This window comes from Protopterus annectens, chromosome 14.part0 (assembly GCF_019279795.1).
Source record: "Protopterus annectens isolate FY-2018-M chromosome 14.part0, PAN1.0, whole genome shotgun sequence".
NCBI lineage: Eukaryota > Metazoa > Chordata > Ceratodontiformes > Protopteridae > Protopterus > Protopterus annectens.
In genome coordinates, this window is record NC_056748.1 from 400482518 (window position 1) to 400508442 (window position 25925).

A 25925-nucleotide genomic window follows, 5' to 3' on the forward strand; every position below is an offset into this window, starting at 1 on the left:
ATTCCCCTCTTTTTGTTAAGTGCCATGGGATCTTTTACATCCACCTGAGCTATCACCAACTCATTCAGATGGGAACTCAGGTTTTAGCGTGTCATCATTAATTATATCAAGTTAAAAGTTAGCTCATAATAAGGTCATTTTATGTGTTCCTTTTGCCTGCAAACTTTAAAATTTGACAGCCATAAAATAAATGTGCATTTTGAAAAGGAATTAAAAGAGGCCAAATGCACCATATCAGTTTTTTCCATAAGTTTAGTTATTGAGTTTCATATCACAGTGGCTAAAGTCAATTTCTACTACCATGGACTTGGAAGACAACTAGCTACTTGTTTTGCTGTCTTTTACAGCCAGAGGCTATTTGCTGTTTTTCAAAATACACGTTATGATGTTAAGCCAAAAATACTGAAGCACATTGGTGTACAATTCCAGCTTGCTCAGGTATTGTACAGCAGCTGTGAATAAGAAAATGAATATAATTTTGTTTAAAGGAGCTGCACTTAGTAAGTCTGTAACGTCTTTTTTCTAAGCATTATTACATGTGCTTTACATTACAAAAGTGGTGAATTCAAAAAGCAACTAAAAATTAATTTCAAACATGCATGGATATGTACTTGTCAGGAAATTACCTAATGAATTTTTTTCTTCTCTCAATTAAAATGTCTGCCTGGTATTTACCTGTCTACATATATTGCTCTTTCTGCAGTTAGTACCTATGCTGCTAAATGCATCTTTGTTGTAAAGTGTCATGATGTTACTCTGATTTTTTTATTTTTTTATTTTAGGCATTGCTACATTCGTTGTAAATAACTTAATGCTAACCAAATTTCTCAGCCATATTGTTACTGTATTCTCAAAATACTGTACTTTGGCCTTGTATATATTCATATTGTATATTTCTCTCTGTTTTTGTACTGTTAAGTATTTTACAGCTTGAATTGTTATGTTGTTCTTATTTTTTAAATACTTTCCTGGAGCTTTTCTCCTCGGGTCTCAGCTGAAAAAGGGTTCTCTGGGCCTAGTCGGTCTAACCCACTTAACAAATGTAAAAATAAATAAATTAAAAAACATAAAGGAAAGTGAATAAAAGTCATCTCAAGACATGGTTTAAAGTTACTAAAGCAGTTAGAAACACACACACACCACTATCAAATATGTCATATCTGCTACTGAATTATTTAACATTCAGTGTACTTATTGCTTTCTATGATACTAGTGAGAATGACAGTAAAATAATATTTTTAAGGGGAACCTGAGTTCAGCATTTAAGTGTACAAAGCTCACCAGGCCTACTTCTGGGTGTTTCAACAATTGTACCCCATTTGCTTAATAAACATATCTGCAGATGACAATGTCTCAGCAAAAGGAGAATTTCCCACGCAGTGATTCCATTCAAAAGGAATATGGGCTCTGTCTGTATAATACCATACTCAGTATATTATTCAGAATTTTGTAATTTGACATGCTTAATACAGTTTCCGAAAAAGTCACACTGTAGTGAAAAGAACTATGCTCAGAAATTTCAATCTGCCATTTCCATCTTCAGTAAGGAGACTATAAAATAACTCATTAGATAATTTTACAAACAAAGGCTCTGGGTCTTGTAAAAAATGATTATCTACCTGCAAAACTGCTTTATTTAATTTATAAATGAGGTGCACACATTCTAATATAACACACACGTTCTTCAGTGCAGGAAGTATAAGCGTCGCTACAGCAACTGTTACTTGCCATCCTTATAACTAACCTCAGAACTGACTTAGTGCATCCTCTTAAGGTGACCTTACACAGAAACAGAGGTCATCACATTTCTTGCCTTTTAACTATATATGATCATAAATCCAAGAAAAAAATTGTATAGTATGTTTACTAAATTATCTAAATATAAACAATGCTGGGGATTATGTGCATTTTAACAGTTTAATGTTAAAGTATTAATATAACAGCATAAGTATTAATGTGAGTATGCATACACCTGTGTGTGTGTGTGTGTGTGTGTGTGTGTGTGTGTGTGTGTGTGTGTGTGTGCACGTGTGTGTGTATTTAGGGGAGTCTCAATGCAAGAAAAAAATTGTTTGTACTCTATATAATGGCTTCATATTAATAAAACAGCTTTTTATTGAGAACTTGAATGCCTAAGGCTTCTACTAAAATATTTGAATAAAATACCAGATATGTTAGTGTGGAGGAGACTTGCCATCCTGCAAAAATAAATACAATAACATAAAAAAGACCATAGCATTTGCTAATATTACCAGTGAGCTTGAATTCTTGATAGTAGAAATGGTAAGTACTCAACCTTATCAAATAGGAAAAGCTGTAGGGGGATCTGTACATCAGCAGCATTTCCCCTTCCTTTTGGTCTTGCCATTTCTGTAGACTTAGTAGCCTCAGATTGATATAGGTTTCCTTTTGCTTAAAACTAGATTTCTCATATCACATCAATTTACTGCTTGAAAGAATAACTGCCTCCACATGTTTGTATACTCCATACAAGAGAGATGTGTTTGTCCTCAAAATGTATAAGTTTGCCTACTGTCCTAGACTAAATAATACCTTGAGAAAGAGAGAAACAGTTTTACACTGTGTTTTAGTTTGACATTGTGTTTTCTGATTGACCTTTCTACAAGCAGGAACCATCTTGGAGTTATAATATTTAATTAAGTGGTAAGGGATGGGGGCTTTCTCCTTGAAAAATGTCTTTAGGTGTTAGTGTATGTTCTGTAATTGTGCAAAACCTTTACAGGACTCATTACTTGTGTTTACATAACTTGTATACTTGGATGATCATCTGTAAGATTCTGAGCAGTTGCACTGTGCAGTATAGTTTCATGGGACATTTGCAAACAATCTTCTGACATTCCATCCTAATAGTGTTTTTTTTCCTCTTAGGTGAACTTGCAGTCCTTCAAATTGCTTGTTGTTTTGTGAGTGTGTGTGTGTGTGTGTGTGTGTGTGTGTGTGTGTGTGTGTGTGTGTGTGTGTGTGTGTGTGTGTGTGTGAGAGACATTCCATCCTCATACTGTTTCTACCCTTTTAGATGAATTTGCAGTCCTCCAAATTGCGTGTGTGTGTGTGTGTGTGTGTGTGTGTGTGTGTGTGTGTGTGTGTGTGTGTGTGTGTGCACGTGTGTGTGTGTGTATGTGTGTGAGCATGCACATGAACATCAGTGAGTGTGTGTTCCTCCTGTAACAGACTGGCATCCTTTTCAGAATTAGCTTTTATGCTTGCACTTTAAGAGAGCTGGGATAAGGGTTCCCAAAGACCTAAAATGGATTAATCAAGAACTGGAAAATGAGTGAATCAATCAAATAATTCCGTTAGAAACCTTTATAACTATTATGCTGCTTTTTTTAAGCGGTATGTTAATATTCTCCCAAGTTTCCAAAGAAAATCTTCTTGAAAAGGCAACTACTACACAGGAAGCCTAAAGCCTCACTTACTACCAATAGATGGTTATCACAGACAGAAACCATGACTAGGTGCATGAGGCAAGGATGTCCAGTTTCCCCTTTGCTATTTATTATAGCTACATAGTTGTTTACCTAATTTGAATAAACATATCATGCAATTGGGTATATGTATGAGGAAATGGGTCCCCTTGATTTCAGCATACTTCACAGATGAACATATATTGTGGGATTCACATCCTGAAAATAATACTAAATTTGCATTAAATGTACTTAAGTTAGAAACTTCAATGACTTGGTTGGAATTGAATGAACATAAAACTTCAATCTTTGGATCAAACTAGAGTCATCATTTGGGCATTAAAAGAAAAGAAAAGATGATAGAAAACTATTCATATTTAGGGATAACCATAACATATGGCATAACAAGAGTCTTACAGGCAAATGCAGAGTGCTTTATAAATAGCTGAGAATTAAAATTTGTATATTAGAAAAAGTATATTCTTCCTAGGTTTCTTTTTTTGTCAGGGCATCTCAAGCATTTTCAAACATTTGGGTATCTAAACAGATACCAATCTTTAATATCAGATTACATATGAGATGGGACTCATCCCAGTAAACTAAGAAAAAAGATGAGCTTACCACTGAAACATGGGGGGGGGGGGGCAAGGGGGGTTGGTGGTATAGCAAACTCAACCCAGAATACAGATAAAAAAGTTAAGCTTACCATCAAAACATAGGGGTGGATAGCTCTTCCTGATTTCAACTGGTACTATGAAGCAATAGCAAAATGCCAGCATATCAGGGCTAGACTATATCCAGGACTAAATGGGGGGCATTGGGGAATGTAATATTAAAGGAAGTGTGGAACAACAGTATCTATCCAAAAGATAAGATACAGGAATATGGGACACAGTAATATGGGAAAAGTGGGGAGAAATGAAAGTTTTGAAATAGCAAGAGTCGGAAAGAGATGCATGCTACTGGGAATGCATTTGGGGCACTGAGAATGTCAAAAGAAGAAGAAACCCTATTTTTCCTGGACCAAATGGACAGTGGATAGGGACTGGTATGGATGGGACTTCTATAGCCTACAGAGCCCCAGCTGCTCAAATTCCACTACTTCACAGCCAGGGATGGGAGTGACTACTAGCTTTTGTGAGCAGCTGCTCATTCACAAACTAGTAAATGAGTTCAGCCAAACAGCCAGCATACACAACAGGTCATGTTCTAGGGAAGGGAAGGGAGTCAAGAAGTACAGGTGAGCTGGGAATGCTGGTTAGAGAATTGGGGAGGGGCACTTTAGGTTTAGGGAGTTGAGGGGGATTTTAGGTATAGGAAATGATCAAGATTTAGGGAGCAGAACTTTAGGTTAAGGAAGTGATCAGGAATTTAGGTTTAGGGGTGGACGGGATGAGGATTTTGGTTCAGGAAGTGATTTATAGTTTAGGATTAGGGGGGGAATGTGACTAAATTTATGGAGCAGTTAGTATATTAGGTTTAGGGAGCGGAGGAGATTTCAGATTTTGGGAGTGATAATGAATTTAGGTTCATGGACTGTTTGGGAGATTTTAGAGTTAGGATAAGGGTTATCGGAATACTAGAACTGGCTTTGGGAGAGATGCTTAGTTAAGGAAAATTAATGGGAGCTTGAACACTTGCCAAAACAAGTGAGTGGCAGCGATGGCATGTGTCTCAAGCATTGTTTTATGAGGCAGTTTAAGCAGGAATGGTTGGCCATTTTATTCTGATGGAAATGCCACATATGGGGTTAGATTATCTACTTATAATATGAAGCTGTTTATCCACAGCAATATGTGGAGGTTGTAATAAAAGCAGTATGTTTGGCTACTAGACCCAAAGAAGAAGACTCAAGCTTTTGGATTCACAGTTTATCCAAAGCTGTATGACTGACATGGATATACTGGTATGGATCAAAGCAGTATGCCTGTTGCTGTTAAGTTATATTTTTAAAACATACAAAGCACTACAAAGGTAATAGTAAATGCAACACGTTCAGTCCTTGATGAAGAGAGCCAAAAGGATCCTGAGCAGGTTAAATCAGGAGAAAAATGGCAAGGTGTTTGAAAGCAGTACAAATACAAGCCTTCCAATATAAAAAGGACTGAAAAAAAGTAGGTAGTTCCATTACACAGTTAAAGTACGGTGTAAGCAAATTAGACATGCTTAGAGGATAAGATAGATTGGAGGGCTACATTAGTCCCTAGGCAACCACAAGAAAAGTGGGAGCAATAACAATCTACTTGACAGACTTAACAGTGAAAAAGTAAAAGGAATTAGCATGTTAAGTGTGCTGGTTTAATGGCAGATAAATGTGTTAAATAAATATGCAAGATAATGTTTTTTTGTGCAAATGTCAGTGTATGATATTTCCTAGGCAATAGCTAGTGTCATGATGTGGGTTAACATGAATGTTGTATATAAAAATGGGGGTAGTTTAATGGGGGACTGTGAAATGTGCAACTATAAAAGGGTTGTTTTGTTAATTATATGTGGCATTATCAAAGGATTTTCGAATAATAACACATCAGTATGTATAAATGCAGATTCTAAAATGTTTAATGAAGCTATATTTAGAAACAATTCTCTAAACATGCCCTTATGTTATTCTAACAAATGTTTCACTACACAAATTAAATCCTATATCAACAGCCTGAAACTATTTTCTGCAAATTTCAAAACACCAACATAAATAAAAAAAAAACAGATATAAATGATTAACTGTAAAATCATACAAGCTCAACATGTTTAAGGGATTAAAAAGCAATACAATTTTTCAGCCCTAAACAATACATTTGACTCTAAATTCTTACTCTGAACTTGTGCCATCTTGGAGACAATACCCACATTCTTTCTCCATACAAATACAAGGGTTACACACACAATAAGGTTGTGTTGCTATATATGAAGCAGTTCAACCTCGGAGTTAGAATATAAAAGAATTGAGCTGAGGCTAATCCTGCTACAAAAAATTGTTATGTTTCCAGTCATCTTGTGATGTCTTAGAATATGCTATCACATTCTGCAGTATGCACCTATATATGAAGTGGTTCAACCTCAGAAATAAAATGCAAATTGAGGTGACAAAGTGTTCCTTGCAAAAAATATTGTTCCTTATTTTATTATGACTTAAAATAGTCCATCACATTTTGTATTCAATATATGTTGGTGATTAAATGTCCCACAAGAGCTATGTATCTTAAAGGGTGCCGAATAAGGTTCAAATAGCAGATGCATACAGGACCCATTAAGTGAGTCCCTGTAAATAGAGGACTATCTGTGCAAGAGTATTTGCAAAGCTACTTTTGAAGTGTTGAGAACAATGACATATTGATATTTAAGAATACACTCGGGTCATCAACCCTCACTAGCTTCTGCCAAATGTCACCCTTATTTGGTTCACAGATAATAACATAAGTAAAGAATCCTGAAGAATCCAGCTTTGTTATGAAACTGCTTATAAAAGTACTTTTAGTCATTTGCCTCACTTTTAGGTACCAAATAAAGTTAAAGCAAAAGGAGTCTAGGTCATGGCCAAACATATTCAAGTACTATTCCATCTACTAAGTTATTAAATAAAGAAGTAATCAAACAAGAAATAAATAAAACTTGTGAATTAAGATCAGGATTGTTTTTGCTGCAGTCTTATTATGAGCAATTTTATGAATGTTTATCAGCCTTAGGCTTTTTGACTTTTTATAATGCCTCTTTAACTACTATTGCATTTTCATACATTCGCGCTTTCACATTCTATATAACATATTACTTATAGCTGTCTGTTGCAATAAAACCTGCACTGTTCTACTCCCTAAATTACTTGCTTATTTGCTGTTAACCCAGTATTCACTTTCTACTGCACCCTTCTTAGTTGTAATTTTGTATGCACCATTATTTGGCATGACTCGCGTTGTCGTGGTGTTTTTTCAATATTCTGACTCTTGTTAAACTGCCTTTTAGTAATTTTATCATACAGATCCACATTTCTTTTTTCTTTACAAGTAGAGTTAGAAAGGAAGATGAAAAAGAAGAACATGCGTATTATAGAAAAACTCTGAAAACAACTTACCTATTACGTAATTTAATTCTGTTTTTTGCTGGGTTTGTTCTTTTCATGCGTGTCACTCACTTATGTCTTAAAACATGGACAATTCAATATCCACAGACGCTAAGGAAAGACAAAAAAAGTTTTGTTTTAGCTCTATTTGCAGACTGTCAGCAAATCATGCAAATAAATGTGTGTTTAGGCTGAATGGACACTGTTCTTTCATTCCAGTTTTTCATAGTTTTCTTTGGCATTATCTGCACATCCTGTGATACTGAAGAGCTCCAGATAATGTACACACCTGGTGTACTGAAAGCAATCTAAATTTAAATACAAAAGAGAGGAGTATAGTATTGTTCTAAAAAATAGCTGCTCCCACCTTATATGCTATTCAGAAAGAGAAAGTCATAACAGACCTCAGTAATTATATAAATGCAGGATTCCATGTATCACTACATATACACAACTCTACATGTTAATGGCTTGGAAAACAATATGTTCTGCATTATATTATATTATTTTGTCTCATTAGTTTAATTGCGGTAATGCCCAGTATCACAGGTCCTAGTTCAATATTATTTAAGCCTTCAAATATATATTCTATTACTTTGCCATTGGCAGAAATTTGATTAATATTTTCAACTAGTGTCTCTTTTTCCAACTGGATTGGAAATAGGACATGATTATCATTAAATGTGACTACTATGTATTTGCATTGGTTTTCTGATATCAGAACATGCTAAAGCCAGAATACATTGATCACATTTGCATTTAACTGTTAGCTTAAGCAAGAATATACTTTTTTCTTTTCTTTAAAATCTAGGCTTCTTTCTTTCTATGGTTGTTTGTTGCTTAATGATTTATTTTTATTTATATAACTAGTAATTAGGTGGGCGGACTGCACATCTTACTCCTTTAAGACAAGAACCATGCCCAAGTCCTACATAAAGAAACAGTATACACAATATTGAGTATAGTAACATGCATAAATATTAAATGTTACAGTATAAGAAAAATAATATACATACAGCTATTTACAATGAGAGAGCTGCATTTTCATAGATAGATAAATGTGAAGAATTTTACATTTTAGAATTTAGATAAGGACTCGGTAGTGATGGTGCTAGGGTGGTTTGTTGAAGCAATGGTACTGGACAAAATCAGCACTGTTTGCCTTGACTACATTGGCTATGCTAGGGCTATTACGAATGTTTGCAGGAAGAGTTACAGACAAGATGGAGTAATCCTGTTTAAAGTTCATCAGTGCAGTTTACTGGGAAGTATTGCCATTGCATAGTAATGATGCTGGAATATGTTTTCTTTGGTGAAAAGTGGATTCCACTGAGTTTAAGGAGTTGTGCAGGGAGCAATCAAATGAGATATAGTAGCTTGTAAATAGGGCTTCCGAGCACCTAAGAGTGATAGGAACAGTGATTGTGTTGAGAAGTATAGCACAATGATGCATTCTTTTATGAGCTAGGTTAATGAAACAGCACATTTTATCTGACATTTTCTGAAGGAGATGGCAACATTTTTTTAGTTGCTGAGGGCAACTAGTGTAAGATAAGCAAGTCTAGGCTTCAGGATGCTTTTTTGCTATAGAGAATCTACTTTTATAAGTTTGTGGATTAATTAGGTTCTGCAAACACTAGGTATGAGGTCCAAGAGAACATTAAAAAGCATAGCCTAGCCCAATTACATAGTAGGCAAAAGGACACAAAGAGAATCGAACCCCTGGACTACAGGAAGCCGATTATTAACAGTTCAGAATTTTAATCCTCTGTGCTAACTGTCAGGTAAAGAGATTGTCAGGTCAGGAGAAAAAAAGGTGGTAAATCTATAGGGCAGTTTAAGCTGCTGAATGATTTTGCTGCATATAAGTTCTGTGTGGTAGCTGAATGGATAAGCTTAGATTACACAATACACCCAGGTACTTGTACATGTTTATCGATTCTAAAGTGGAGTATAGAAGAATACCTATAGTTAATGGTGCACAGTTAAGTAACTTTCCAGGGACACTGAATAGCATAGTTTTAGTTTTGGAAATTTTAGCCATAAGGTGATTGTCTAAAAGTCATATAAAAGCATTGCTTTGCTAAAGTTGTACGTAAGACACACTTGACATCTGCATCATGGAGAAATCCTAACAAATTGTACCTATTTTCAACAAAGGTCAGGAATAAAAGTTCTGCAAGGTACAACAAAAACAATATATAACAAATAATCAAGTAGCAATAGTATTGCTCAAAAAAAGAATTGCAAAATAACTATTGTGCAAAGCATCATGCATGTTAAGAAATTAAATTTTAATGCAACAGAACAATAAACATTTACAATAAGAGAAGGGTGTTACAGGTGAGGACAAAAAGCAGGTAGTAGTGGTATATATTTAACTCAAGTGCAGGTAAACAAGGAAAGTTAAGAGAAAGACAGGGAGTCATTAGCAATTAAATATCAGAGGAATATTATGTCAGGCAATACCTGAGCAACATTTACATATTGGAAATTTGCAAGGATTTTTACCTTATAAATAGAAGTGTTCTCTCACGTAAATTCACTAACTTATATATATGCTTCTATATTTTAACTTCTATTTGCTGTTTTCTTTTATCACCTTATTACTTACCTACATGTTTTTCATATGTTTTTATTACATTTTTTCCAAGTCATACTTTATATATAACTTACCTTTTTGTCAACATTGTTGATTGATGCTCTGGGAAAAAAATACATAAAAGAATAATAGAGAAAAGAATGCCCGTAGAAGACTTTCTTAAGAAGGAATCATAACAAGAATGAACGGTAGTACATAGATGATTTTGGAATTTGAAAACAACTTAAAAAAAAAGGGAATCATCAAATCACTGGGATTGATTTTTTTTCTATGAACAGATTGGTCGATCAGGGCTGACCGGATGGAATATACCACTCAGCCAGGGTGATGACCACAGACCATTTCTTCTGGTGATATAATATAGAATTGGCAAGCCTTAATAGAAGCATATTCAGGTAATGTGTTGAGTTTCTGGTTGATCTTAATATTTCAGTCAATGACAATTTGATTCTGCTATTAAAGAATTACTACACATTATGAAGAAATTTGTGTTTGAACAAAATATATTTTGGCAGCCCACCTATTAAGATATAGTTTGATTTGATTTTCTTATAGAACACGAAGCTTGCTAAAAAGTCAATGTAGCCAGACTCAGGGTCTGACCACGTTCCTTTCCTCTTTGTTTTGTTACTTCTCCATTTCAGCTATATAATCTTGAAGTGAAGGAGTGTCACAAAATCCCTAAAGCTGCCACATATATGTTTTTTCTACCCTTCTTCAGCTTCTTCTGCATGACAGTACTGGTAAGTCTACATAGTTTACTAGGTTATTCTAACAGGATTACAGAACTAGAGTGACTGACCCAAAGTCATGTATGTCTCATCTTGCTGAAAACACATCAATACATCAGCAATATTTGTATTCTGAGTTCACTTCCTTGCATTAAAAAAACAAAGGAAGGATCATTATTGGAGGCGTAGAGATCTTTGGAGCAACAAACTTGATTAAGATGAACATTATAGTCAAGTAAACTAAGACCCCTTGTATATGATGGTTGAATAATTGTCAAGACAGATCTCTGCAGTGGGAAACCATTTATAGATTATGCAGCTTAACCTGCCTCTCTACCCAACAGTTTCTTTTCATCACATCAGTTTGAGATGGCTGCCTAATTTTTCTCCAACAATACTGCTGCTATAAGGTCTGCATTTCCTCCATCTGCCACTGTAAATGCCATTTGGTGTCTAGCTTGGCTTATCCTTTTTCTCTTAGTCTATTATGAATTTCTAGTCATAATTATAAGCACACATGCGGCTTGCAGGTTAGACTATTGACCCACCTGCTCTATAACTGCGCGACTGGATGAGTTGGGCATGTCCGTTTATTGCATGATGGTGTTCTTCCTAAGGAATGGCATGTTTTTCATTTAAGGAGACTCTTTATACTCCAGTCCTCAACAAACCATTTTTAGACTTGAATGCTCTTTATTATCCCCATTTTATCTCAAATCATCCTTTCCATGGTAAGATTATCACAAAGGCAGCTTACACCCAGCTTGAATCATATCTTATGGTCAATGGACTCAGATACCCTTATCGGGCCAGTTTTTTTATTCTTATAACCAAAACCAATCTTGGTAAATGGCTAAAAATGCAAAATGTTCCACAGAAATAATAGCAGCAAGAGAAACACATGATGGCAAGAATTTTATTACTTGATTTAGCACTTTCATCCCACTGGAAGACTTCATCAGAATGAAATCATTCTTTTTTGAATTAAATGTATACCAAACAGCATCAAATCTAAAGCAATAATTGGATAATTAATTTACATAATTTCCTGGCAAAGAACAATACAAAGTTTGTATACCTTATACAGTGTTAAAACTTTTTTCTATTAAGTCCTACACATGCTAAAATCACAGTTAAAAATCATTTGGCAAAAAGGTTCTATTTAATTTATTTTTCCTTTTTCAACTTAAATAAAATTTTCATGCTCGAGAATTCAATCATACCCTCATTTTTAGCACAGGAGCTAATGAATGTTACTCATTTAGCCCAAGGGGTGTCCCTGCATTCAAGGGCAGTTACCACAGTAATTCACGGTATTCTAAAAGAGCTTCCCATTGTCTACCCCTGGAGATTGGTTCAACTTGCTCTAACACCCAGAAAAGAAACACTCCTTTTTCACATTCTTTCAAATGTTACTAAAGTGCATTGGTTTCAGGGCACTTAGAAATTTCATAGTGGTGCTCGTAGACCCTTGTTTTTAACTGTCTCTCTGTTTTTGCCACATAATAAGCAAAACACACTTGGCAGAAAGTCAAGTAAACCACCCCTTTGGAGGAACAATTAAAATATCCTTTACTTGTTATGGGGTCCTGTATCATGGTTATATGCTTACATTGATTGCACATCCACACTTATAAGTGCCCACTTTCCTATGTGAATTCTCACCGCTCATGGTTTTAAAGAAAACTGAGAGTGTCAGGCCTATTATCAATGTAAACATGATATCAATTAAAAGATGTACATTCATGAACACAATTACTATTAAATTCTGAAGCAGAGATATCTGTGTTGTTACAGATCCACCAAGAGTCACTGAAACTACTTAACTCAATTCACAAACGCACAGCAATAATAACACAGAACACACAGATCAAGCATACGTATGCTTATAGCATATATACATCATGCAGTGAAGTTAATGATTAAATGTACCAAAATGAAAAACAAATAATGCTTTTGTGAAGGGGTAAGCCAATCAAACCCAATATTTCATTACTTTCACTATGAGCTCAACCTTGTTTCATGCTTTTCTCAGGAGGGGGCAATGTATGAGAGCAGGCAGACTGCAATAACATCCATGCACAGACATACTGTGTATGAAATGTGCACCAACACACAAGCAATTACAGCCTTGGCAGTAAAGCACGTTGTGCAACAGCATGTTACTTGTGTTGTACTATTATTCAATTATTTAATTAGAGTAGATATTAAATATAATGGACCATTTTATATCAACTAGTCTGTGATGTGTTCAGTAATAAATGAATTCAGAGGCATTCATAACCGAACATGTATCTAAATTTTCATACTTTCAAATCCTACAAAATAGAATGCATACTGATAACCAAAGAGGAATAACTCCTGATATATTTAAAAACAATTTTATTGCCACAGAGGTCATTTGTATATTCAGATGTATTTCTCAAGAAACTAAGCTTCATACTTTCTTTAAGCTAATGATTTAACATACAACATGCAGGAATATGAATAATTAGTTATGCAAGATCTGTAAACATATATGTGGTCTGTTTTTGGCATTCTACATTTGTGTCAGAAAGGTAAGAATAATCCAATTTGACATTATCTCACTAATACAAAATTTAATAAATGTATCCATGTTCCTATATTATGTATTTCTTCCTTTAGTTTTATGCATTGCCTTTGCCTTTGTGGTATTTAAGTTGCCACAGTATTAGACATCATCCTGTCCCTCCAGGTCTACTCCTATCTTTTACAAATTGTTATGGATATTACTCCCATTACTGATAAGGGAGCAATCTATAAACAGGTAAATTATTATGGATATTACTTCCATTACTGTTAAGGGTGCCATGTATAAACAGGCAAATTGTTATGGATATTAATCACATTACTGATAAGGGTGCAATCTATAAACAGGTAAATTGTTATGGATATTACTCCCACTACTGAAAAGGGTGCCATGTATAAATGGATATTACTCCCACTACTGAAAGGGTGCCATGTATAAACAGGCAAATTGTTATGGATATTAATCACATTACTGATAAGGGTGCAATCTATAAACAGGCAAATTGTTATGGATATTACTCAGGTAAATTGTTATGGATATTACTCCCACTACTGATAAGGGAGCAATCTATAAACAGGCAAATTATTATGGACATTACTTCCATTACTGATAAGGGTCTCATCTATAAACAGGCAAATTGTTATGGATATTAATCACATTACTGATAAGGGTGCAATCTATAAACAGGTAAATTGTTATGGCTATTACTCCCACTACTGAAAAGGGTGCCATGTATAAACAGGTAATTTATATGGGATATTACTCCCACATGATAAGGAGCAATGCAAACAGGTAAATTGTTATGGATATTAATCACATTACTGATAAGGGTGCAATCTATAAACAGGTAAATTGTTATGGATATTACTCCCATTACTGATAAGGGTGCCCTCTATAAACAGGTAAATTGTTATGGATATTAATCACATTACTGATAAGGGTGCAATCTATAAACAGGTAAATTGTTATGGATATTACTCCCACTACTGATAAGGGTGCCATGTATAAACAGGTAAATTGTTATGGATATTACTCCCACTACTGATAATATAAACAGGTAAATTGTTATGGATATTGTAAATTGTTATGGATATTAAACAGGTAAATTGTTATGATATATTACTCACTACTGATAATATGGATATTACTCCCACTACTGATAAGGGTGCCATGTATAAACAGGCAAATTGTTATGGATATTACTCCCACTACTGATAAGGGTGCCATGTATAAACAGGCAAATTGTTATGGATATTACTCCCACTACTGATAAGGGTGCCATGTATAAACAGGTAAATTGTTATGGATATTACTCCCACTACTGATAAGGGTGCCATATATAAACAGGCAAATTGTTATGGATATTACTCCCACTACTGATAAGGGTGCCATGTATAAACAGGTAAATTGTTATGGATATTACTCCCACTACTGATAAGGGTGCCATGTATAAACAGGTAAATTGTTATGGATATTACTCCCACTACTGATAAGGGTGCCATGTATAAACAGGCAAATTGTTATGGATATTACTCCCACTACTGATAAGGGTGCCATGTATAAACAGGTAAATTGTTATGGATATTACTCCCACTACTGATAAGGGTGCCATGTATAAACAGGAAAATTATTATGGCATTACTGATAAGGGTCTCATCTATAAACAGGCAAATTGTTATGGATATTAATCACATTACTGATAAGGGTGCCATGTATAAACAGGTAAATTGTTATGGATATTACTCCCACTACTGATAAGGGCGCCATGTATAAACAGGTAATGTTTATGATATACTCCCTACTGACTATAAGGGCCACCATAAACAAAACAGTTATGACATGGATTTCTCCCTACTGATAAAGTTGCCATGTATAAACAGATAAATGATAATACCCCACTACTCGATATAAGCAATAAGGGTACAATCTGTAAAATTTATGGATATTACTCCCACTACTGATAAGGGTGCCATGTATAAACAGGTAAATTGTTATGGATATTACTCCCACTACTGATAAGGGTGCCATGTATAAACAGGTAAATTGTTATGGATATTACTCCCACTACTGATAAGTGTGCCATGTATAAACAGGTAAATTGTTATGGATATTACTCCCATTAATGATAAGGGTGCCATGTATAAACAGGCAAATTGTTATGGATATTACTCCCACTACTGATAAGGGTGCCATGTATAAACAGGCAAATTATTATGGACATTACTTCCATTACTGATAAGGGTCTCATCTATAAACAGGCAAATTGTTATGGATATTAATCACATTACTGATAAGGGTGCCATATATAAACAGGTAAATTGTTATGGATATTACTCCCACTACTGATAAAAATTACTCCCACTACTGATAAGCGCCATGTATAAACAGGTAAATTGTTATGGATATTACTCCCACTACTGATAAGGGCGCCATGTATAAACAGGTATATTGTTATGGATATTACTCCCACTACTGATAAGGGTGCCATGTATAAACAGGTAAATTGTTATGGATATTACTCCCATTACTGATAAGGGTGCAATCTACAAACAGGCAAATTGTTATGGATATTACTCGCATTACCGATAAGGGTGCCATGTATAAACAGGCAAATTGTTACAGATATTATTCTCACTACTGAAAAGGGTGCAATCTACAAACAGGCAAATTGTTATGGATATTACTCCCATTACTGATAAGGGTGCCATGTATAAACAGGTAAATTGTTATGGATATTACTCCCACTACTGATAAGGGTGCCATGTATAAACAGGTAAATTGTTATGGATACTACTCCCATTACTGATAAGGGTGCAATCTGTAAACAGGCAAATTGTTATGGATATTACTCCCACTACTGATTAGGGTGCCATGTATAAACAGGTAAATTGTTATGGATATTACTCCCACTACTGATAAGGGTGCCATGTATAAACAGGTAAATTGTTATGGATATTACTCCCACTACTGATAAGGGTGCCATGTATAAACAGGTAAATTGTTATGGATATTACTCCCACTACTGATAAGGGTGCCATGTATAAACAGGTAAATTGTTATGGATATTACCGATAAGGGTGCCATGTATAAACAGGCAAATTGTTACAGATATTATTCTCACTACTGATAAGGGTGCCATCTATAAACATGAAAATTGTTATGGATACTACTCCCATTATGGATAAGGGTGCCATCTATAAATAGGTAAATTGTTATGGATATTTCTCCCATTACTGATAAGGGTGCTATGTATAAACAGGCAAATTGTTATGGATATTACTCCGATTACTATAAACAGGCAAATTGTTATGGATATTACTGATAAGGGTGCCATCTATAAACAGGCAAATTGTTATGGATATTACTTCCATTACTGTTAAGGGTGCCATGTATAAACAGGCAAATTGTTATGGATATTACTCCCATTACTGATAAGGGTACAGTCTATAAACAGGTAAATTGTTATGGATATTAGTCCCACTATTGATAAGGGTGCCATGTATAAACAGGCAAATTATTATGGATATTACTCCCATTACTGATAAGGGTGCCATGTATAAACAGGCAAATTGTTATGGATTTTAATCACATTACTGATAAGGATGCCATCTATAGGTTTATAGGTGTTTAAGAAGGCTAATGACCCAATGGCCTTTTTAAGCCTAGCCATGCATTCCAAATCTCTGACAGGTTCTGATACCCCTGATAAGTGTAAGCATGGGCCTGTGAGATGAATCATTTACAGGTTACCTGTTTCCATTAGAGACATAGGTGCCAAACCAGGTATGATTTTCTGGTTTCCCATCCAATTGTCAAAGTTGCACTTGAATTGGGTTAGGCAGTAACTCTGTTTCACATGGATGGGGAGCCTGTTCCATAGACGGGGTAGTCTCTAGGATACATACCTATCTCTCCAGCAGGTCCTATTTAAGTCACAGGCAAAGTTTACATCTTTAGAATGGGTAATTCTGGTTCTGTTTGTTTTGTGGATATGCAAGAGATCCATCAGAGTGGGTTCTGACAATGCCCTGTATGGCAGGCATAGATCTCTCAAAAGCTTGTAGGAGACAGAATACAGGAATAGGGCCTTGAGGTAGTCTGCATAAGACAGATTACTTACGCCCTGTATTCTTTTAATAACGAACCTCTGTGGATGTTCCAATTGTTGGATATGCCTGGTTAGTTACATACCAAGGGAAATTGTACTCAGTGATTGGTCTGATGAATGCTGAATACAGTGGGACAATGACTTCCTTGGACATAGTTGCCATACCTTTGTTTATAAGTTGCGCAACATAGAATATTTCCTTACCACTGTAGACGTGATGACCAAAGGTTAGATTACTATCTAAGTGTGTGCCTAAGTCCCTGACTACTGAGTCAACTCTAAGGTGTGTGTTGTCACCATGGTAGTTTCCAGGGATGGATGACTTCCTAAAGGATACTACTATGCATTTCTTGGCATTTAGTTTTAGTCTATGGCTTTGACATCAGTTGTTTGTCTGTGTCAGCTCCTCCTGGAGAACATTTGTGTCAGTGTGAGATTCAATAACAGCTCCTAATTTGCAATCATCTGCAAATTTAGTCAGCCAGAGACCAGTGACATTAGCCTTGACTTCTGAGAAGTAAATGCCAAAAAGGAGCGGTCCAAGGACTGATCCCTGAGGGACTCCACTTGTGACTGGCCTCTTTGCGCAGGTGGACTCCCAAATTCCAACTTCCTGGGTCCTGTCTGTGAGCCAGGTGGCTATCCATTGGGTGACATACATGTTTGTACCTAACCTCTTGAGTTTGCCAACAATGTCCAAGTGGGGTATTGTATCAAATGCCTTGGCCAGGTCAAGGTAGGCAGTATGAATGATTTTGCCCTCATCCATTGTTTTGATGAGTTTCTCAAAGAAGTCCACCAGAATGAGTAAGCATGATCTGCCCTTGACTAAACCAAACTGGGTCGGGTCCAGTGTCTGGATGTTTACTATACATCTATTGATCATCTCCATAATAATTCTTTCCATGGCTTTACATATAAGACTAGTGAGACTGATGGATCTGTAGTTTCCAGGGTCTGTAAATAGGCAATATTCATTCTTCTGCACAAAGGTGAGCCTTCTCCATTCATTAGGCATGAATTCTGTTTGGAGGCTACAGTTAAATAGTTATTCCAGAGGCCCTGACAGGTCATGTCTCATGCTATTTAGAAGGTATCCTGGGATATTGTCTGGGCCCATTGATACAGTGTTCTTTGTCTTAGAGCATTAAGGATCTGTTCGCTAGTGATAGGGGGAGTTATATTTGATATTTACTCAGGGAAGGTTGAGGGGGAAAGAGGAGTAAAGTTGGAGCTGAATTTATCAGCCAGGAGGTTTGCTATATCCTCTGGCTCAGTATAGGTGTCTCCATTTACAATGAGCTCTGAACACAATTGTGTATTGCCTTTGAGGTTGCAGACATAGCTAAAGAATGCTTTGTGGTTGTCCTTGGCCTGGGAGGCCAAACCTACCTCAAATCTGGCTTTGGTAGACTATTTGTCCTTGGAGTTGTTTGTTTAGTTTGATGAGAGTGCTTTCCATGGTGGGTGCTGCACCTCCTAATTTTTGCCATGATTTTCTTCCTCCTGTTATACATTCGAATGATTTTGTGATTCCACCAGGGTGGCTTGTTTTTTGAGTTAGTTCTGTACTTTTTTATGGTGGGTACAGTTGCATCTATGCAGCTATTAGCATGCTTGTACAGGGTTTCTGTGAACTGTTCTACATAGGCAGAAGTGTTCTCAGTGTTTATGGGGACTTGAAACTTTGCCAGATTATCCCTTAATAGCAGGAGGTTAGCCTAGAATAGTTTCTGAATTTTCCAGGTTTAGCCGGGGGTCCAGATGATATTTTTACTTCAAAGGAGACCATTTTGTGGTCTGAACTTCCCAGTGAAGGCATTAGAGTAGGGGGTGTGCAGCAGTCTCCCATATCATTAAGGACCAGATCCAGTATGGTTGCACCCCTGGCTGGTGTATTGACTAGCTGGTCCAGGGAGTTTGTGTTGACAAAAATCTGGGAATCTCTGTCCATGTATGTTTGGTGTCATATAGAATTCCCAGTTAATACTGGGGTAATTAAAGTCACCCATGAATATGGTATTGGGTAGGTTAGTGTTTCTAATAAGTTTAAATACATGGTATGGGTTTCCAGGGCCATAGAGGGGGACCTACAACTTGAAAGGAAGCGGTACTGGATTTTACCTATTGTGTTGAACATGTAGCAGCTCAAGTGCATTGTCCTGTTTGACCAGCCTTGAAGTATATTTATTTTTGATGTAAATAGAGACACCTCCACCTTTAGTCCTTGCCTGTAAAGTAGCTGGCCTAAATGTGTGGAAGGCATTATAACCTTGTACTGTTGTTGTGCTCTCCACAGCTTTAAACCGTGTCTCAGTGATTGCACAGACATCAGCAAATTGTTACGGATATTACTCTCATTACTGATAAGGGTGCAATCTATAAACAGGCAAATTGTTATGGATATTACACCCATTACAGATAAGGGTGCAATCTATAAACAGGCAAATTGTTATGGATATTACTCCCATTACTGATAAGGTACCATGTGTAAGCAGGCGAATTGTTATGGATATTACTCCCATTAATGATAAGAGTGTAATCTATAAACAGGAATGCTCTCTTAATGTCAGCTACAGAGTCAGTAAAGAGGAATAACTCAAGTACCAAACCTTAGACAGCACCATTTGCAGCTCACTTCCTCATTTTAGCATGTTCACTGCTCTCTATATGACCAAAACATTCCGCTGTATACCTGGTCTATAGCTATTACAACAGACTTTACATAACTCTAACTTAAGTAAACACAGAAGTAACAGTTTATAGCCTTTCTTATAGATTAGGGTGTACCTTGTTAGAGGTGTCTCTTTTCTCTCGTATGTATCATGTTCAGAAAGTAAATTTAACATCAGCATGCTAACATAGCACATCAGCTGCTATGACCCCTAAAATCAATTTAAATCAGGGGTCTCAGACTCAAAGTGAAGGTGCTGTATGAGGACTAGCAAACTCTGGAAGGGCCACAATCTCCATAAAAAAAGAAATGCAGTCAGTGTAGTTAGCAAAATAGTATAGTTCCTTCCCTCATCTGTAATTATGCTGGTCAAAGCCAATGAATTTGAGATCCCTGATTTAAATGATGTCCAATTCGTGGCCAGCAAGAAATTCTCCCTGTGACATTTCCCTGATGACTCGCATAGTAATCTAATTTTTCCTCTTTATGGTCATTGATACAGGAGGACTGCGGTGATGGTGCTGCAGTAGCATTGTCGCCTCACAGTTCGACACTGCCCATTTGATTCTCAGTTAGAGCGTCTTCTGTGTGGTGACATGCGTGAATGGGCATTCATTTGCTGAAGGTTGTGCGTTAGGCCCGGCAAGCCAGTATGTAAAAATCTACTGCCAATCATTAGCGGACCGGAGTTCCGCTGTGGCGACCCCTAACCGGGAAAAGCCGAAAAACACAAACAAATGGTCATTGATACAGGAATATGCAGCATCAGCATTTATAGATCTGTGATCGTAATGATTAAAGTAACATATTATGCTGGCTAGCAGAAATGAAACATCCCTTTCCATCATCAGCCAATATGGGAATGCTGCCTACACCCCAAAAAAGCATAATTTTTGTGCTATCACAGACAAGTCAGTTAACTTGGCATTGCTGTTTGAGGAATGTTATTCCTGTCATATTATTATTTATATAAAAATGTGGTCATTTTTTCAACAAGGAAATGTATATCAAATGTTAACCAACCTTCCCACAAAACATGGAGCAGAAACAGAACTGTATCTGACCATTATGAAAAAGTCTGCACAGGAACACTGACTATACAAGGAAAAAATAAGCATTTTGGTTCAAATTTAATGGACTGTATTGTTTAAACTAATATGCCTTATCATCTTAGGTAAGAGGAGGATATACAAGAGCTTGCTTGGCTTCAAATGCTCTGTTATAGCAAGCTGAAGGAGACAAAAATAGGTCATGGGCCTATATGACTCAATCTGATCAGTAACAGTAAATGAATAAATAAATAAAACTGGCTGAATGACAACAGTGCCTGTCATGAGGTCTGAATCATCACAAATAAACAACAGAGCTCTACTTAGCTCTGATGATATTGCCTGTTTCTTTATAATGCATATGTTGAATATTCCTTTATCTGTAATGCTTGCACATCATTCATGGTAGGGTGTGTTTACATCCTCTCTATCATATTTATGCTATTCAGTTCAGGGACCAAAGAGGGGATAATGAGTTTGGATTCAAAATAGATATATTTAATGTACGATTTTATTAAAAAAACGCACAGTGAAACGTTCATGATGAAATTTACAGTTGGAGATCATTACATGTATTAGGGGAACTAAAATGTTGCTTGTACTGTGCATAATTACTATTTTTAGCCATTCCTAACACTTCTTGAAATAGTGTTTAATTCCCTTCTCTGATACTTGGTTTACCTGATCTGCTCCAGGCCTACTGACTCCTGCTGACTTCACCATATGCTACAGAAATGACTCATTCTGTACTGCACCGCAGTAGCTCATCAAGGGAAAATGTCACTGATACACACACATATGGTTGGTACAGATATACTGCTCCAACTGTCAGGTATCTTTTTTGTAACAATGCACTGTTTTCAAGTTAGAATTCTTCCTCAGCACAACCACCTTGTAATTTCTGCCCCTTTAGCAAAGTCAACAACATCAGAAAAGTGCAACAGTATTGCATTGCTGCCAGCGGAGACAGCAAGCAACTAGTTCATGGATCAGTTTTATTATGTTTTACTGCTATTATTTGGAAACACTGAATATGAAAATCTTCAATAGCAAAGCTGTGAGTAAGCAGATCAGCCATTCAACATTTTGCACTTTTTTTTCTGCATTTTGCTATCATTTCTGCTTACACTTTGGGAAAATAATCTTTATCACATGACAGTTACAGTTTATAAACATTTAGTTATGTGTTTCCAAGCTGTATTTGACATGTCCTTAAAGCTTCATTGAAATCATCATCAGCAGCAGCCTTGTTATTACACATTATTTGTGTAACTTACTAACCACAGTGAAATGTCACCATACACAATTATAATCTGTTTTCAGATAACAATTAGAAATAAATTACTAGGCAGTTAGACATCTTTTCCATAATGATTCTGGTTAATGTCTTCACAGTACAAGCAAACAAAAAAAAAGACAGATTATCAGAGCCAAGCCTATATGTCATAGGCACATTCCTAAGCTTAAATAAAAATAGGCACATCTGCACCGTGTTATACTTTCAGGTGAATTTTATTGTTGGCCTTGTTCAATATTTCATATTAGAAAATATCTACATGGGGACAAAGCTGCAATGTATGCAATATTTAATTACATTTTCCTTGCAAAGCTACAATAATGCATTGTTCAAAAAGCAGTTGACTCCTACACCAACTATACTGTCCACGGTGGAATTTTTTCAGTATACTCTGCAGTTTTCAGCAGCAACAAATACAAGATATCTGCCTTTCAACGGTCTCTGTATATTTCAATGCAACAAAGTCAAAGGGATTACAAATTGTTTGCATAACCCTCCTGCTGAGTGATGGGAAATTAACTGTGTACCTCCAGTGCTTCTATTCCTGGCCAGTATTCTTTCCCAGTTCAGTGTAGGCAAATAAACAGTACATGCAAGGCAATCAGCTGGTGATATCACGTTATCTTGTAATATAAACTGCTGAAAATGTACTGTTCAGTGCTAACAGAATAGCATACAGCGACAAACGCCATATTCAAAAACTGATTCTGATGGATAGCTCATAAGGACATTTAGTAGACTTTGTGCTTTTTTCTAAATCTGCACGTTCTGTGGCTTTTCAACTGGACAGACAAGGTCACAGTTACAAGGAGAATTTAAAGTGATGCTCATGTATAACTATAAAAAAATTGTAACAAGATCTGTATTGTTGACATACAGTAACAGTCAGCTTCTCTACAAATGTAACAGAAAAGGTTGTGATTAATTCAAAGCAAGTCTGCTGAAGATGATAATGACAATTGTTACTTTGTTATATACTGTAGCTTCTTTGGCTTTGCTGGTCTCTTTTGATATGTATTGACTTAACAGTGAAAGTTTTAAAGACATTTTTTAGTTGATAATCATGATTTAAGGCAATGAAATATAATAATGGTTTAGAACAATACCTAACAGTACCGTGGGAAGACTGTTGCCAACCACCTCCACTTTCAATCACTCATCCTACTCATGCAATAGTTCATATAATGAACCCCAAAGATTTTCTAGTAACTTCTCCCTCAACAATATTTACACAGTAGGAGATACTTCCCAATCATATTACTGTCTGCATTATAAATTTATTAACAAGTAGCAGTTTATCATTCTCTAATTTCTTAAATACAGCCATAAGAAAAAAAGAATCGATCATAACAGCTATGAACTTAAGAAATTAATCGATCATAACAGCTATGAGCAGTGATCGATAAAGAATATGTCTTTTAAAATGCTCTGTTATTTAAAAATGATGAGAAGGAAGTACAATCACTATGTCCTGTGTCAGATCAGGACTAAAAATAGTTTATGGAATCAGAGCCTTAAATGGTTACCAAATAAATAAAGGACAGCAAAACCACATCCTGGTCTTTTAGTAACTGTTTTTTACTAAAAAAAGGTTTAGAAAAATATAAACTGCCACAGATATTATTTCATTTCTTCAACAATTTCTGAATGGATTGCCTTATCTAGATGACTGTAAAAGGCATCTCATAATCTATCTGTGATAAAAATACTATTACATGTTTACCTTAATCCACCCACCATGCATTTGTATTTACTATTCTTCTGTTCTTATCTTGCTTTGTGAAAAATGTCATTACCTAGGATGTTCTGATATCCTTCAAGCACTTCATTTTTTTTCCATTACCTGTGTCATATCTTTCTTTAACAGTATCCATATAACATTCTCCCTCTATGTGATTATATACATTCTTGTAGAAAAAGTCTATACTACTAATGTTGCTATTTTCCTCTGAAAATCCTCTAACATTGGGCCTGTGGAAATGGACACACCACTTAAGTTGATTTGTCATTACCAATCTCTTAAAATCAGTTTAGACCTATAAACCCTGTAAACAATGGAATACATGATCGTTTAAGAGATTGGTCAAAAAAAGAATGTGGTTTGTTTCCATCTTTATTTGAAAATGGTGTGACAAGTATGGACAATAGGTTAGTGACTTTAGAAATAAAAATGAACAAGGTGCGAGCTTTGCAGTGTGATAATGCCTATTTAAAGGAAAGTATGGCTAAAGGGAGGGTCCCTAAGGGTCTATGTGCCTTTAGGTTCCCGAATGGAATTAAGAAAGGCCAGGAAGAATGCAATGAACTTTTAAAAATGTTTGACAGACATGGACTTTATTTTAAAAATTAATAATAAAAGAATTGATGAATTATTTAGAGACATTGATGAAATTAATAATTTGATATTGAATGACTTTAATTTTAACCAGTATTCATTTAGGTACAATATTATATTTGATAAAGTTGAAAATGAAGTGTGCAATAATATAGATAGAAAAAAGAAAAAAACTGTTAAGAGATGAATATGATTATAAACATGGGTTGGCATATCCTTTACCTAAAGCATATTTAGACACTTTTAGTGAAAGTAATAATCAGTCTATACCTATGGGTAGTGTAAAACAAAATGTTAATAGACAGACTAGTGATGTAAACTCTTATGACAATGAATTTCCACCATTAATAAGGTCAGAGAGGATTTTTAACAAAAAGCAAGGAAGACTAGACAAACATGATTTTTTAGGGGACAGGGGGGAAGGGAGAATTCGATACAATTATTGAAACCCAACGAATTGTTGAAAGAACAGTTATGAATAATTGAGGTGAACCCCCTGTCTGAAGATATTGTTTCTGATGATGGGTCAGTATTTTTATATAAAGGGTTTAAAATCTATAATTATGCTGGATTAGAACTGAGTAAAGAATTGTTTCATTTATTAATGAGAGGGTTAAAATTTGTCCCAACAGCTAGAGAAGATGTTAGTAAAACCTTAATAGAACTGAAAATTTTTGTTAGGAAATTAAATCTTAAGATATTAAATAGAGATAGTAATGAAGGAAATAACCCCAAGAAAAAGAATATGATAAAGAAAAAAAGTTGTTACAACCCCCCTTTACTACCTATTCTAAGTTCCTTTGAAAATGTATGTTCCCAGGAAATATACAAAAAGCTTAATGAACATAAAAGGAGAATTTTTAATTTGACCAAGGATGAAAAAGTATTGTTAGAGGAAATAAGAAGTGATGACAAAGTTAGATATATGAAGCCTGATAAGGGAGGGGGAATGGCAATAGTTAATAATGTGGACTATCATAATAAAATTTTTTGTATGTTGAATGATGAATCTAAATATGAAATGGTTTCAAGAAATGAGATAAATGTGGCCCATAGGAAGATTAAATTAATAATAGAGGACTCATTATTTCAGGGG

At 35.6% G+C, this 25925-nt stretch overlaps 1 protein-coding gene across 4 annotated transcripts in view; it reads right to left on the reverse strand.

Annotated features, from left to right (window-relative positions):
• PTPRE (protein tyrosine phosphatase receptor type E) overlaps positions 1–25925 on the reverse strand; it is a 2530882-nt gene that overhangs the window by 1500297 nt on the left and 1004660 nt on the right. For all 4 annotated transcript variants that reach the window (XM_044056172.1, XM_044056175.1, XM_044056171.1 and 1 more), the window contains one exon: positions 7495–7593. The gene's annotated coding sequence lies outside the window, so the exon portion shown is untranslated. The remainder of the gene's footprint in view (positions 1–7494; positions 7594–25925) is intronic.